This window comes from Myotis yumanensis, unplaced genomic scaffold (genome assembly GCF_028538775.1).
Source record: "Myotis yumanensis isolate MYYU_CA2020_CCGP unplaced genomic scaffold, mMyoYum1.0.hap1 SCAF_2, whole genome shotgun sequence".
In the NCBI taxonomy this organism is placed as follows: domain Eukaryota; kingdom Metazoa; phylum Chordata; class Mammalia; order Chiroptera; family Vespertilionidae; genus Myotis; species Myotis yumanensis.
Window position 1 is genome coordinate 61,256,537 of NW_027223753.1, and position 17,271 is coordinate 61,273,807.

A 17,271-nucleotide genomic window follows, 5' to 3' on the forward strand; every position below is an offset into this window, starting at 1 on the left:
TATATAGGATGTTTATCATAACTACTCTCATTATTTTATATCTACCCCCAGAGAATATAAACTATCCATTTTTTGTTTGTTTGTTTGTTTTGACCTTGGGGCTAAAATTACTTCTACATTTGAGTCTGAACACTGTAAGATTTGGTTTTGGATGATCTACTGCTACTCTTGGATGATGGCTGGAGTATGCCAGGAATTCCTGTTACAACTTCAGTCCTTTCAGCCCACATTTTCCCTTAGTTTTATGTCTTTCTTTTTAGATATCTCCAGTTGTTCCTCAAAGAAACAATTTATTTTTAATTTGGTAAAGAGCATGGAGCCTAACTGGGTAAGAGTCTATGAGGCTCTCTAAAACTGATCTTGCATCCTGGGAAGTCTAGAATGTCAGGACCTCTGAGAAGTTCAAGATTGTTTACTGTGGATTTTAGCTAATCTTCTGGGTAGAATGAGTGGACTATGGAACAGCCAACAGGCAGGTAGAGTGGAATATCACTCATGGAGGGGGAGCTGTCTAGTTTTAACTCTCGAGGAAAATAATCTAAAGCTGCTTGTACTGGGTAAGGAGAGAATGCAGTCCTGCCAGGCCCTAACAAGCATGACTAAATACCAGGCGTTGTGCAGTGTCCTGGGAGATACAGGCATGTGTAGCAGAGTAAAACAGTTTGGAAACAGCACTCAGACAATACAAAGACAAGAGATGGAGGTCACAGTTTGGCCGGGACTAACCAGAGAGTATAATTGTCTGTACAACATATAAGCCAAACCAATGGACGCAGACACAAGGGGGGTGAGGGCATGACTGGGGGGCGGGGGGGGAGCAATGGGGAGATAAGAACACATATGTAATACCTTAATCAATAAAGAAAAAAAATATTTCCTTTGATTCCTTACACAGGACAAATAGTCATCTAATACTTAAACTGTCACCTATAAAAAAAAATGAAGATCTGCCCTAACTGGTTTGACTCAGTGGATAGAGCGTTGGCCTGAGGACTCAAGGGTCCCAGGTTCGATTCTGGTCAAGGTATGTACCTTGGCTGCGGGCACATCCCCAGTAGGGGGCGTGCAGGAGGCAGCTAATTGATGTTTCTCTCTCATCGATGTTTCTAACTCTCTATCCCTCTCCCTTCCTCTCTGTAAAAAATCAATAAAATATATATTTTTTAAAAAACAAAAAACTGAAGATCTATTGAAAGGAAGAATGAAGAATGTCATCTGCTAACTCCTAGTTATTAATGATTTAAACATTAAAAATATTCACCATCAGCAGCGAAATTTTCTTAAACAAATTTTAACAGTGTACTAAAGAAGCCACTGTTAATCTTGCTAAATTGCTGATTTTCAAAGTGCCTAAGGTTAATGAAAAATTGGAAGTAAGTAATTTCTAAATTAAATACATGGCAGTATAAAAACATAAAAAAAAAATCAGAGAAACAAATATTGCCATTATTAGCTCGAGCCAGTCTCATGGTCTTAGTGGATGCTAATTAATATGTTGAAATGGATATGTCTGATATTTTGCTAAGTTATCTTAATTTTTAGAGTGGTTTAAGATGGAACATATACTACATAGGACACTTATCAGCTTTTTAAAAGAGATACAATGAAAATACTACACTGGACAAATATTTTTTACTTTATTGGCAATATCTCTATCTCTATATACTATGTATTTCAATGCTACATATTATTATGCTTAAAAAGAGAATTAAGAACTTGTAAATTGCATACTATTTTGTATATGGAAGATTCTCAATACATTTATCTAATTAAAATTGCACTGAATTCAACCAATGAACTTGTATGCATATATGCATAACCCATGGACATGGACAATGGGGTGGTGAGGGTCTAGGAGAGGGGAAAAGGGGGAGGATGGAAGCAGACTAGAAGAGGTTAATGGGGAAAAAGGAGGACCTATGTAATACTTTCATCAATAAAGATTTTTTTACAATTGCACTGAATTATATAATACACATTAGGATTTGTGCACAGTAGGTTTTTTTTGACCCCAATATCCCTGAAAGTGAAAGTATTTTTGCATAATGGTTAGTATTTCTGCATTCTGAATATAGCCAAAAGATTGATTGTCTACTCAAAATCTTCAGCATCAGACCCATGAAGTATGTGTTTCTCCATGTGGTATTTCCGTGTTTTTCTATGAACAAAACACTATAAAGTAACCACAACTCTTGTTGCACTAGCGATGAGGTTGTCACAATCACTCTAGTTCATATATAGGTGATATTAAAAATAGGGCTCTTCATAAGGTAAGCAACAGGGAAATTACATTTCTTAGAATCAGGTCCCCGGCACTATTTCCGAGTGATGTGGCATCAACATGAGGCGAGCAGTTTGATTTTATGACAATGTGTTTACAAACATATTAAGGGTGGAATTTTCAGCACCCTGAATGGGATTTGAGATTCATTTCTTGCTTATCATAACAGTGGATGCTTGTCTATTGTTGTGTCTCTTGATAATATGTTGAAAATGAGTCCAGTGTTTATTTTTGTTCCTCTCTGGTTTAAACTGCCCATCCTTTCCACACACAAAACATATTTAGATGATATTTTAAGTGCCAAAAGGACACATTAATTAAATGTTGGAGAATGGATGCTCCAGAAAATATGTCATTTATACAAAAAGCTTCAATAAGGAGTCTGTTTTGAATACTGAGAAGCCCCAAATGAAATACAAAATAAATTGCAGCGGCTGATCAAAACCAACTCGTATTTTACAAGCCATTCAACAATTCTCCATCTCATAGTCTGAAATTAAAATCCATTATCTTTTTCTCTAAGGTCTCATCCCAGTTGTCACATATTTTTGATGGGTTAACATTAGTGAGAATACTACTGTATGTAACATACTATTTCTATATTTTATACAATTCTGTTTTATTGTAAACATTTTGTATTTGACAGTGATTAGTTCAAGGACTATAGTTTTCTAAAAAAGTAATAATCAAGGTCAAATACTTGGTAATCTTTTATAGGAAATTTTTCTGAAAATATTTATTTAAAAAATATATGCAGGTTTAAGGACATGTTCTGAAAATTATGGTGATTATAGAGTCTCTCAATAGCTGTGATATAGACAGTTTTCCTGTAATAATGAAAATATTCTTGTTTTGACATTATCTTAGATTATCTGATACTGTTGCCTTTCTCCACATAATCCATTTCCTTTATATTTTGGTTGGTATATATCAGTAATCAGAAAAAGAGAATCAAAAGAAAATGTATTTGTCCATCTTAAAAGTAACAAATAGTTTTTTCTTGTACATCACTTAATTTTGCTAGTGTTGCTGAAGAAAAAATTGAGAAAGTACCAGAGAAAAATGTCAGCAAAAAGCAGGACCTGTCTAATATAGAATTAAAACTTTGATTTAAAGCTCTGGCAGTTTATTTTAAAAAATTATTATGTGTTTCAGACAAACTTGTAAATCTGAGTGGGAGAAAGAGAGAGAGAAAGTATTTTGAAAGTATTGCAAGACTTGTGAAATGAAGAAGTGGAAATTAATCTATAAACAGATAGAAAATAAAATAGCTAAAAAGAAAATAAGAAAAGTGAGAAAAAGGTCACATGGCCTTAGTAACAGGGCTTTGGGGGACACTTTTTAGGCTACTTGGTCTTCATAGCACTGAATTTAGGCTTTTCTTCCTCTATATCAAGGGGCAAAATTAATAGCATTGTCTTTTTGTTGTTGCTGCAGTTAGTGTTCCCTCGAAGCAGAGAAACTTGGATTTAGATCTTAATGTTTGGTACCTACCATGTAACTTTGGGTAAGTGAGCAAATCTCACATTTCTCATTGGTAAATAGAAGCTAAGAATACATTGAAGAGATATTGGAAAGAAAGAAAAGTAAGATGTAGTTAATGCTGGGCACCTCTTGTCTAACTAAAGGGAACTATGTGGCTGGTGCTGCTGCTATGGAGGATGGATGCACAGGGGAGGCTGAAGTGAGCCTGAAGTGAGGGTGCAATCCTCATCATAGGCTCCTTTGTTCAGTCAAATTAGAAAAAGTTGATCATTGGTGAGATCCCGGTCCTAGTTGAGAAAATGCACTGCAGCCAAGGATTTTTTTTTTTTTAAAGTATATTTATTTATTTATTTATTTATTTATTTATTTTGAGCTTTATTTATTTATTTATTTTTTTCGCTTAAAGTATTACAAAGGGTATTACATAAGTGTCCTTTTTTCCCCCCGGCCCTTGACAGGCCCCTGCCCTCCCTTACCCCCCAGTGTCTTATGTCCATTAGTTATGGTTATATGGATGCATACAAGTCCTTCGGTTGATCTCTTACTCCCCTCCCTCCTGTCCCCCAACCCTCCCTGGCCTTCCCACTGCAGTCCGTCAAACAGTTTGAGGCAGCTCTGCCACTGTATTTATTATTGTTCAAAAGTTTGTAATGGTCTTAATTATCCATGAAAGAGTGCGATCATGTGGTATTTTTCCTTCATTGACTGGCTTGTTTCACTTAGCATAATGCTCTCCAGTTCCATCCATGCTGTTGCAAATGGTAAGAGTTCCTTCTTTTTAACAGCAGCATAGTATTCCATCGTGTAGATGTACCACAGTTTTCTAATCCATTCATCTACTGATGGGCACTTAGGCTGTTTCCAGATCTTAGCTATGGTGAATTGTGCTGCTATGAACATCTGGGTGCATATATCCTTTCTGATTGGTGTTTCTGGTTTCTTGGGATATATCCCTAGAAGTGGGATCACAGGGTCAAATGGGAGTTCCATTTCCAATTTTTTGAGGAACCTCCATACTGCCTTCCATAGTGGCTGCACCAGTCTGCATTCCCACCAGCAGTGCACAAGTGTTCCTTTTTCTCCACATCCTCTCAAGCACTTGTCGTTTGTTGAATTGTTGATGATGGCCATTCTGACAGGTGTGAGATGGTACCTCATTGTTGTTTTGATTTGCATCTCTCGGATGATTAGTGACTTTGAGCATGTTTTCATATGTCTCTTGGCTTTCTGAATGTCCTCTTTTGAAAGGTGTCTATTTAGATCCTTTGCCCATTTTTTGATTGGATTGTTTATCTTCTTTTTGTTAAGTTGTATGAGTTCCCTATAAATTTTGGAGATTAAGCCCTTATCAGATATGACGTTGGCAAATAAGTTTTCCCACGAGGTGGGTTTTCTTGTTGTTTTGTTGATGGTTTCTTTTGCTGTGCAGAAGCTTTTTATTTTGATGTAGTCCCATTTGTTCAGTTTCTCTTTAGTTTCAACTGCCCTAGGAGCTGTATCAGTGAAGAAATTGTTTTGGCATATGTCTGAGATTTTGTTGCCTTTGTATTCTTCTAGAATTTTTATGGTTTCCTGTCGTACATTTAAGTCCTTTATCCATTTTGAGTTTATTCTTGTGTATGGTGTAAGTTGGTGGTCTAGTTTCATTTTCTTGCATATATCTGTCCAATTTTCCCAACACCATTTATTGAAGAGACTATCTTGGCTCCATTGTATGTTCATGTCTCCTTTGTCAAAAATTAATTGAGCATATTGGTTCGGGCTAATTTCTGGACTCTCTATTCTATTCCACTGATCTATATGTCTGTTCTTGTTCCAGTACCAGGCAGTTTTGAGAACAGTGGCTTTGTAATACAGCTTGATATCTGGCATTGAGATCCCACCTACTTTGTTCTTTCTCAGGATCGTTGCAGCTATTCGGGGTCTTTTTTTATTCCAGATGAATTTTTGGAGAGTTCGTTCTAGATCTTTGAAGAAGGCCATTGGTATTTTAATGGGAAGTGCGTTGAATTTATAGATTGCTTTGGGTAGTATGGACATTTTAATGATGTTGATTCTACCAATCCAAGAACATGGTATGTTCTTCCATCTGTTTATGTCTTCCTCTATCTCTTTTTTCAACGTCCTGTAGTTTTCTGAGTAGAGGTCTTTAACCTCTTTAGTTAAGTTTATTCCTAGGTATCTTAATTTTTTTGGTGCGATGATAAATGGGATTGTTTTTCTAATCTCTTTTTCTGAAAGTTCACTATTGGTATATAGAAATGCCTCAGATTTCTTGGGGTTAATTTTGTATCCTGCTACATTGCCAAATTCATGTATTAAGTCTAGTAGTTTTTTGATGGAGTCTCTAGGGTTTTGTATGTATAATATCATGTCATCTGCAAATAAGGACAGTTTTACTTCCTCTTTTCCAATTTGGATGCCTTTTATTTCTTCTTCTTGCCTAATTGCAATGGCTAATACTTCCAGTACTATGTTGAACAGGAGTGGTGAGAGTGGGCAACCCTGTCTTGTTCCTGTTCTTAGGGGAAATGGTGTTAGTTTTTGTCCATTGAGTATGATATTGGCTGTGGGCCTGTCATATATGGCTTTTATTATGTTGAGGTATGACCCTTCTATTCCCACCTTTCTGAGAGTTTTTATCAAAAATGGGTGTTGGATTTTGTCGAAAGCTTTTTCTGCATCAATTGATATGACCATGTGGTTTTTTTCTTTCAATTTGTTTATGTGATGTATCACATTTATTGATTTACGGATGTTGTACCATCCTTGCATCTCTGGGATAAATCCTACTTGGTCATGGTGTATGATCCTTCTGATGTACTGCTGGATCTGATTTGCTAAGATTTTGTTGAGGATTTTGACATCTATGTTCATGAGGGATATTGGCCTGTAATTCTCTTTCATTGTGATGTCTTTACCTGGTTTTGGTATTAGGGTGATGCTGGCTTCATAGAATGAGCTTGGAAGCGTTCCTTCCTCTTGAATTTTTTGTAGTAGTCTGAGGAGGGTAGGTTTTAGTTCTTCCTTGAATGTTTGGTAAAACTCCCCTGTAAAGCCATCTGGCCCTGGGCTTTTGTTTGCTGGAAGCTTTCTGATGACTGCTTCAATTTCTTCCATAGTTATTGGCCTATTGAGGTTTTTAGATTCTTCCTGATTGAGTTTTGGAATGTTGTATTTTTCTAGGAATTTGTCCATTTCTTCCAGGTTGTCTAGTTTGTTGGAGTAGAGTTGCCCGTAGTATTCTTTAACAATCATTTGTATTTCTGTGGGGTCTGTTGTTATTGCAGCCAAGGATTATAGACAACGGTGTCACTAATTTGTGCCTGGAGAGCCAATGATGAGTGCTCTTAACTGCCTAAGAAACATGAATAGGGCACAGGCTGCCAAGGTAGGAAGGTCAGCCTTCAGAGCAGGTGGGTAGCTATCACCAGGGAGCACAAAGGCAAAAGTGTACACAGAGTGATGAGGGTCAACAAAGGCAGCACACTGCAGAATTAGCACTAAACCTTTTCCCACTAAGAGAAACAAGCTTTTATAAAGAAATGTAAAAACAGAAATGTAGAATATCTAATATGGCCTAAAAAACTTTCATCATCTAGCTCCTGCCTACCTTAGTAATTCTCATCTTGAGTCCTTACCCTCTTTCTCTCTGAGCTCCAATCTTATAGGCTTTAAGTATCACAAGTCTTGTACTTAAGACATTGGTTTATGGTGCACTTTCAAATACCTACTGACCATCAAATCTCAGTTTAATGCTACTCTCTTAGCCTAAGAGTCTTAAGGGATTCTCATCTGCTCAACCCCAAACCCCTACCAAGATAAAATCTTATAACCCTATACTTTTCCTCCTTGTCAGTATTAGTAATTTAGTTAAAAGATTAAGTACCTAACTACCGATTTAAAGTTACTTAACTTACTTTTTTGGAGGAGAGAGATTTTGTCTATCATATTCAGTGTTTATATTATCAGTGTTAAGCAAGGCAGCTTACAGAAGATGAGAAATTAATGCATGTTTATTAAATGATTAAATGAATAATAAGACAGACTTAAGAGTCTTAAATTTAAGACTAATAGCCTTAGCAGCAACAATACATGAAGATCAGAAAGCTCCATTACCTAGAATGGGAGAGAAAGGGTAAAAAGTGAATTGAATAGAAACTCCAACAGTCTGTTCAATGCTAGAAGTTTATCAATCTATTAGTGAAATACTCTGAAGCTTAAAAGTCCTGTAAGACTTACGCCCGTAATAAATTAGACAAAAATAATCTGTACATAGTTTGTCCTAATGTTGTCTTGCTTCTTTTCAACTAATATATGTTGGTGATTGTGAAACTCTGATTCAAATCAACGTTAGTTATAACAAAAACAGGCATCTGAACTGTGTAGAGCCACCTCGTTATTCATATCTTTGAAAATAATGATGCTTACTATTAATGTCAGGTATTGAATAATTTCCTGTATTTTCTCACTTAATCCTATTAACCCTCTGAGGTAAGCATTATTTGAACGTTGCAGATGCAGATATTGAAGTTCAAAAGACTAAGTAATTTGTCTGAAATTACACAGCTGTTAAGGAGCAGAATTGAAATTTAAACTCAGCTGTAGATTATTGCATAGCTCATGTTCTTAAGTGCTGGCTGGACTAGCTATAGTAGAACTGGCCCAGAACTGCATTTCTTACTTTATCAGTTGGGTCAAGATCTTATGGAATGGAATCCAAATGACAATCTTTTCTCTATGTATCAGAACACTTGAATCTTACATACTCACTTCAAGAGTCTACTCAGCAGGTGAAGGTTTTACCTATGTGACTTCCCTTTTCATTATTGATGCTGCTTTTAAAGTAAATAAAATGAAAGAAAGCATATAAACTGTTTGAAGTAGGTGAAGTAGGTTGACAGGAAATAGAGTTTGTATCACAGTACTTTTGGAACTAAACGAGCAAATTTCTAAAGATGTTAACAGATTGCACTAAAGCTTGGTACTTTATTCAGAGAGAGTAAATCTAGAAAGAAAAATGCAAGGCAAATATAAGACATGTTAGTTATCTTTCAATTTTTTTTCTGTCTTCTTATCTGTCTTTATAGTCTGGCTTCTTTCATGTCAATTATACTTTGTTTGCTTCTATTCTTTGTCTTGAATTTAATACAAGTAATCTTCAGATTGATACATTCCTGAGTCTCTTTCTAGAATAATGATTTCCCAGGTCAAGCTTCCATTTTTACAGACTTGGCCTGTCTCCAAGGCCCAGCCTACACATTGCTGTGAATTTTGTAGTATGCCCCTTGCAGCCAAATACTGAATTTAGATTATGCTAGTAATTATTCTTGCTTAAAATTATAGAACTTCAAAGGACACTACATTTTGCATTTATTTCTTGCTCATGATCAACTAGCAAATAAATAATACTCTTAATTCTGCAGTAATGCATTAGACAAAAGTGAAGGAGTGGATTTCTGAAATATTTGACTCTTTTATACCCATCAATTTTTGAAAATTCTTTTACCAGAAAAGTTTGCATAATAGAAAGTGCACAAATCCTTAAGTAAACTTTAAGAAGATTTTTTTTTTAAATATGTTTTTATTGATTTCAGGGAGGACAGGAGAGGGAGAGAGAGATAGAAACATCAATGATGGGAGAGAATCATTGATGGGCGTGCACAAGCCTGCAACCCAGGCATGTGCCCAGACTGGGAATTGAACTGTGACCTCTGGTTCATAGGTAAATGCTCAACCACTTAGCTATGCCAGCAGGGCTAAGAAGAGATTTTACAAATGTACATACCTGTATAACCCATACTTCTATTAAGGTATATCTATTGCTATAGAAAGTTCTTCCATGTTCCTTCTCCATTAATCCACTCCAAACCCCAAAAGCAAACTGCTGATTTTTTTCACTGTAGTTTGCCTTTTCTAGAAATTAAATAGCAGTTGCACAGTAAGTACTCTTCTGTATCTAACTTGCTTCAAGCAGCGTAATATTTGTAAAATTCACTCATGGTATGGCTTGTAACTGTAGTTCATTACGTTTTATGGCTAAATATCATTTCATTGTATATATAAATCACAAATTGTTTTTCATGTCTTGATGTTGGGATGTGAATTGTTTCCAACCTGGAACTATTAAGAATAAAGCTTATATGAACACTCAAGACTTAGAGAAGATACGTTTTCATTTCTCTTGGATAAATACTTACACATGAAATTGTTGGGTTATGGGATAGCTATCTATAAACCTTCATAAGAAAATACTAAGATGTTTTAGATTCTTAGTAACTATGCATTTAATGTTCTGGTAGTTACACATCCTTTTTAGCCCTAGGGTTGTCAATCTTATAAATTTAGCCATTCCAGTAGGTGTTCAATGTGGTATTTCAATGTGGTTTTAATTTGCATTTCCCTGGTAACTTTTTATGCTGAGGACTTTTTGTGTGCTTATTGACCAGATTTATATATATATATATATATATATATATATATATATATAAATATATACATATATATTTATATATATATATATAGTGTGTGTGTGTGTGTGTGTTTATTTTAGTCTTTTGCCCTTTTTTTCTAATTATGGTGTTAATTCTTTTGGAAAGAATTATTTATCAGATATGTGTAAGTTCTTTGTCAGATATGTATATTCTGCAAATATTTTAAATATTTTCTCCCAGCCTGTGGCTTGCTTATTCATTTTCTTAGTTTGTTTTAATGGGGAGGAATTTTCAATTTTAATAAAGTCTATCTTATTTTTATGATATTGCTTTCTGTGTACTATTTATAAAATATTTGCCCACTTGCAGATTGCAAAATACTACCCTTAAATTTTGTTCTAAAAGCATTGTAATTGTAGCTTTTTCTTATTTCTTACCTGAATAAAATGCTCTACTTCATAATAGGTTGTTGGGGTTTGCAACCACTGCTATTTTCACGTCAGTTAGCAATGAACCACAGTGCCCCTAACTCTTTTGCAGGTAGTACTTGACTCCATTTTTCTCTGACCTTCCTGCTCTATAGGAAAATATTTAGATAACTAAAGTATATGAGTTAGATTCTAGTCGTCAGAAAGGAGAAACCACCTTTAGTATTTCAGACAGAGAGAATTTAATTCAGAATTAGTTATAAGGATGTTGGAAGGCTGGGGGGAACAAAAGAGGGGAAAATAAGTACATTTACCTCAAGATTAGTGACTGTGTAAACTGGAGTTGGAGAAGAAAGAGGGAAGCAGAGAATTCCAGCATCTGAGATCTCTCTGAAACTTTTGTCCTTCAAGACAAAGAACTAGGAGTTGCCCTCCAAGGCCTCTGCTATTGCATCTGCGGTCATTCTTTCGGATCCTGCCCCACTGCTGCTGCTGCTGCCATTGGAAACAGGAAAGATGTTCAGACAAAAATCACTGTCAAAACAACTGAGATTCTAGCTAAGAAGAACCTTTCTGGGGGATCTAACCAAGCCTCAAAGACAGGAGTTAAAGACTACTCTTCTCCTCCTCCTTCCTTCCAGAATTCCACCAGTGCCTCTCATGGACATAGCCTAAACAAAAGTTAGCGGTTAAAAGTATCTGGGAAGCCCTAACCGGTTTGGCTCAGCAGATAGAGCGTCAGCGTGTGGACTGAAAGGTCCCAGGTTCGATTCCGGCCAAGGGCATGTACCTTGGTTGCAGGCACATCCCCAGTAAGGAGTGTGTAGGAGGCAGCTGATCGATGTTTCTCTCTCATTGATGTTTCTAACTCTCTATCCCTCTCCCTTCCTCTCTGTAAAAAATCAATAAAATATATATTTTTTAAAAAGTGTCTGGGAAATATAACCTGTGAGTTTCAAGCTACAAAAATATAGAGCAGAACAAAGTCAGGGATTTAGCTAAAAGCACAAAAATAACTGACTGGCATATAACTTCAAATCCCATTCATTAAATAGTTTTTTAGGCTGTATGAGTGTAAAAGCCCACACTCATAGTGTTGAAATAGATGACCAATGAGCAATATGTATTTGTTTGAGGCTTACCCGTTTCACCTACAATTCTATGTAATCTGTGTAGGTCATGAACCAAATAAAAACCTAAGTAAGATACTATTCTTAGCCTTACTCCTCCCACAAAATATAAATTAGGATGTAAAGTGAGAACCATCTGCTGAGGAAGTCCTGAGCAAGCAGGTTCCCAAGGTCCACTCTCATCTGTATTCACAGCTCCGGGGTTTATCTGTAGTTTGAGGTCATTGGACTGCTGACTGGAGCAGTCTCACAGCCTGATGTAGCCAGAAAATATCTGTGGATTACTAAAATTATACCACAAAGAGCCCTTTCCATATAATTGCCTGGATAATACAAACAACAGGGTTGAACCAATTTAAAACATTCTGGGGAGAACAAGCAATCCAGAATGGTGGCATGAGGGGCTCTGTAAACTGTCTCCCCAGAAAAACAACTGGAAGGAGTAAAAATGAAAAACAAGCAAAGAATAAGATCTCTGGAGATTTTTAAAAGAAAACTAAGATATATTTATTTTTTAAAAATCTACTAAGTCTTGATAAGAATATTGATAGTCTATGGAAGTCTAGTCATGGCCAGCTTCCTTTCCCCAGCTCAGTGTGATGCCAGTCTTACTCAGGGCAGGCCCAGCTAATGACATGGAGTAGCTTAAGGAGTCTGACTTTATTTGGAAAGAGAAGTGTGGGATGTTCAGCCCAAAGACACTGTCAAAACAATGGAGATTTTAGCTTTAAAGAACCCTCCTGAAGGTCCAACCAAGCCTCAAAGTGAGGAGTTAAAGATTACTCCCACAAAGAGGTCAGACATTAAATTAATCTGACCATGAAATAATTTAAGCTCTAGGGCATTGTTGTAAATAAGAGACCAATTGCTAGCAGTTAGTGAGGACTAACATCTGGGTATGATACCAATATAGAGAAACCAGCCAGAAATTTACAGGAAGATTAGGGTAAAACAAAGTTGAAGAGCTCAGATAAAACCAGTCATCCCTGGAGGGGAATGGGGGTCCAAGGTGACTATGCATGCCCAAGGGGACACCTGCAATACTTTCAACAATAAAGATAAAAATTTAAAAAAATAAATGCCAAAAAATAGATAACTTAGATGGAATTAAAAATTCCTGGAGAGAACATACAATAGCAATTGAGTTAAAAAGAAATAGAAAATTTGAATAGACCTATAGTATAGTAAAGAAATAGAATTAATGACTTTAATGTTTCCTTAGGGGAAAAAACCCACCATGCTCACATCTGTCACTATGAATCTAACAAGCAATTATAAATTAATATTGATTCTTCACTAACACTTCCAAAAAATAGGATGAGATACACTTCCAATTCATCCTACAAGGCCTGTATTACTGTGATAGAAAAATAGACAAAATAATTAGAGAAATAAAACACTATAGATCAAAATACAAATGAACATAAGCAAAAAATCTCCAGTAAAATACTACCAAACTGGCTCTAGCAACATCTAAAGGATTATACAAAATAATCAAGTGTGATTTATCACAGGAATGCAAGTTGTTACGTTGTTTTAACATCTAAAAATCATTATTGTCATACCATATTAATAGAATATAAACCACATGATTATTCCAATATGTGCAGCATAACTATTTGACCAAAGTTCAATATTAGTAATAGTAGGGAAGCAAAGAATAGTAGTGAAGTTTCCCAACTTGCACACACTCACACACACACACACACACACACACACACACGAAATATACTTAGAGGTGAAAGATCACTGCTTTCTTCATATAATGAGGAATAAAATTTGAATGAATGCTCTTGCCACTTCTATTCCACATTGTACTGAAAGTCCTAACTGTTAGGACTTACAAGGCAATATAATCTCAATGGCCACAGAACAAACCAGAAAGACTTGCCAGACAGGAGATGCCAGACAGTAGGAATCAAACCATATAAGGAGCTAAAACCACCAAGATGCACCCAATTGCACATCTTCATTCCTGTTGACCCAAACCCATTGCCCAAGCCCCAACCAATCCCCCCAAACCCACTGCCGACTGCTGCATGTAAGGATGAGACTCCAAATCCTAGGGGTTGCCATCGTTGACACAATACTCTTTAGCTTGGTGCTGTGTAGCCCTCCCCTTTGGATATCCCCATCCCCCACCTTCTTTTCTTTACGTAAATTCAATTTTTCTTTATTTACAGTCTGAGATTGCTATTTACCCTGCCTATGCACCACCACTGATTTTTACCTTTCACTAGCCAGATAAATTAGACAAGAAAAGAAGAAATAAACTAATCAAGATTGAAAGGGAGAAGTATGACTTATCTCTATTCACAGGTGACACGAACTTACATATATATATATATATATACTTTTACAGAAATCACTAAAAACTGTTAGAACTAATAAACAAGTTCAGCAAGGTTGACCATAACACAAGATCAATATAAAAAATCAACTATCTGCCGAAGCCGGTTTGGCTCAGTGGATAGAGCGTCGGCCTGCGGACTGGAGGGTCCCGGGTTCGATTCCGGTCAAGGGCATGTACCTGGGTTGCAGGCACATCCCCAGTGGGAGGTGTGCAGGAGGCAGCTGATCGATGTTTCTCTCTCTCATCGATGTTTCTAACTTTCTATCTCTCTCCCTTCCTCTCTGTAGAAAATCAATAAAATATATTTAAAAAAAAAATCAACTATCTTTCTACAGACTAACATCAAACAATCTGTAAATAAAATTATAAAAACAGTTTTAATTATAATAGTATCAAAGATAATTTTAAAACTTAAGAATACATTTAACACAATAAGTACAAAAATTGCCCTCTGAAAACTACAAAACATTGTTGACACAAATTGAAGAGAACCTAACCAAGTGGAAAGATATTTCATGTTCATGAATCAAAGGACTTAAATTGTTACAGTGGCATGATTCCCCATATAATTCCACTAATTCAAATGAACTTCCTATCTAAATCCCAGGTAGCTTTTTTAGAAATTGATAAGCTGATCCTGACAGTTTATATAAAAACTAGAGGCCCGGTGCACAAAAATTTGTGCACTCGGGGGGAGGAAGGAGGGCGTCCCTCAGCCCGGCCTGTGCCCTCTCGCAGTCTGGGACCCCTCGGGAGATAATGACCTGCTGGCTTAGGCCTGCTCCTGGGTGGCAGAGGGCAGGCCCAATCCCTAGGTGCAGCCCCTGGTCGGGCTCAGAGCAGGGCCGATTGGGGAGTTGGGGCGCCGCCCCCTGTCATGCACAGAGCAGGGCAGATCGGGAGGTTGCAATGCCACCCTCAGTCACGCTCAGAGTAAGGCTGATTGGGGGGTTGGGGAACCACCCCCTATCACACTCAAGGCAGGGTCAATGGGGAGGTTGCGACGCCACCCCCTGTGATGCACAGAGCAGGGCCAATCAGGGGGTTGGGGTGCTGCCCCCTGTCACTCACAGAGCAGGGCCCATCAGGGGGGTTGGGGCTCCGTACCCTGTCACACACAGAGCAGGGCCCATCAGGGGGTTGGGGAGCTCCTCCCTGTCACTCACAGAGTAGGGCCGATAGGGAAGTTGGGGCACCGCCCCCTGTCACACACAGAGCAGGGCGGATCAGGGGCTTGGGGCGCTGCACCCTGTCACACTCAGGGCAGGGTGAATGGGGAGGTTATGGCTTTACCCTGTCACACACAGAGCAAGGCCTGTGGAAGGGGGTTGAGGCGCCACCCTCTATCACCCACAGAGCAGGGTTGATCAGGGGGATGGGACACCACCGCTGTCACACTCGGGGCAGGGCCGATGGAGAGGTTATGGCTCTACCCTGTCACACACAGAGCAGGGCCCATGGGGGCCAGGGGGGGGGGTTGGGGTGCCGCACCCTGTCACACACAGAGCAGGGCCGATCAGGGGATTGGGGAGCTCCCCCCTATCAGGCACAGAGCAGGGCTGATCAGGGGGTTGGGGCGCCTTTCCCTGTCACGAACAGAGCAGGGTGGATGGGGAGGTTGTGGCCCTGCCCCCTGTCACACACAGAGCTGCAGGGCGATCAGGGGGTTTGGGCGCTGCCCCCTGTCACGCTGATCCCGGTGCCGGGAGCCTCGCTGCTCGGCTGATCCCGGTGCTTGGAGGCATATTACCCTTTTACTATAGAGAATAGAGGCCTGGTGCATGGGTGGGGGCCGGCTGGTTTGCCCTGAAGGATGTCCTGGATCAGGGTGGGGGTCCCCACTGGGGTGCCTGGCCAGTCTGGCTGAGGGGCTGAGGGCTTTTTTCCGGGTGGCGAGTGACTAAAGCTCCCAACTGCTCCTTGTTTTCTTCTTCTTCTTTTTTTTTTTTATTCTGGGCCAGCTTTGGCTCTGAGGCCTCGCCGCTGAAAACATGGATACAATGTTTTGGTCCGGCTGGCTTTCAGTCAGGCTGGTTTCTGGTGTTTTGTTTAGCTTCTTATTTGCTACATAGTACATAGTTGCGTAGAGTTGCAGTTGAGAGGCCGGCAAGTGAGGCGGGGAACGTTGGAGTCTGCAGCAAGCAAGCCTCATGCTCGCTTCAGTGCCTGGCTGCCGGCCGCCATCTTGGCTGACAGTTAATTTGCATATACTCACTGATTAGCCAATGAAAAGGGTAGCGGTCGTACGCTAATTACCATGTTTCTCTTTTATTAGTGTAGATGGAAGGGACCCAGAATAACCAAAACAATCTTGAAAAAGAAGAACAAAAGAGCAAAATTCACACTTCTCAATTTCAACTTACTACAAAGCTATAGTTATCAAGAATGTGCTACTAGGGAGATCTGGACCCTACAGGAGCCAGCATAGTGCTGCGCTTCATGCAAAGGAAACTGGACTCGGAAACCAAGAAACAAGTAGAAGAGGAAGAAAAGAAAATCATTAGTGAAGAGCACTGGTACTTGGGTTTACCAGAGTTCAAAGAGAAACAGAGTTTCATAATAGAAGAGCAGAGTTTCTTGTTCTGTGAAGATCTTCTGTATGGAAGAATGTCATACAGAGGATTTAATCCAGAGATTGAGAAATTAGTGCTTCAGATGAATGCTAAGAACAAAGCTGAAGTTGAAGATGAAACAGTGGAGCTTGATGTGTCAGATGAAGAAATGGCTAGAAGATATGAGACCTTGATGGGGACAACTAGAAAAAAGTGTGCCAAGAAAAAAAGACCATGCCAATTATGAAGAAGATGAAAATGGAGACATGAAACCAATTAAAACAAAGATTAAAGCCCCAAGATTAAAATGGTTGCTGTAAAATATGGTTCTGAGATGCCTTGTGAGAGTTAACATATTTTGGAACGCATTCCAATGGTTTCTCTATAGTTATTAATATTGTAATGTTTATTTGTAAAAAAATGTATAATTTTGGAAACATGCTGTTTTGAAACAGATGTGTTATGGATGTTATACATCCTTTGTTTAATATAGTATTCATCAAGAGTGGATTTTTAGCCCTTGATCTTCAAATGTACAAAGGCAGTGTTTGCTTCCTAAAAGTTTTTTGACCCTAGATTTTTTTTTAATATATCTTTCCAATCTTTGA

At 38.3% G+C, this 17,271-nt stretch overlaps 1 pseudogene; it reads left to right on the forward strand.

The window, feature by feature from the left end:
- Window positions 1-16,550: 16,550 nt before the first annotated feature.
- LOC139002422 (M-phase phosphoprotein 6 pseudogene) lies at window positions 16,551-16,910 on the forward strand (annotated as a pseudogene).
- Window positions 16,911-17,271: the final 361 nt, after the last annotated feature.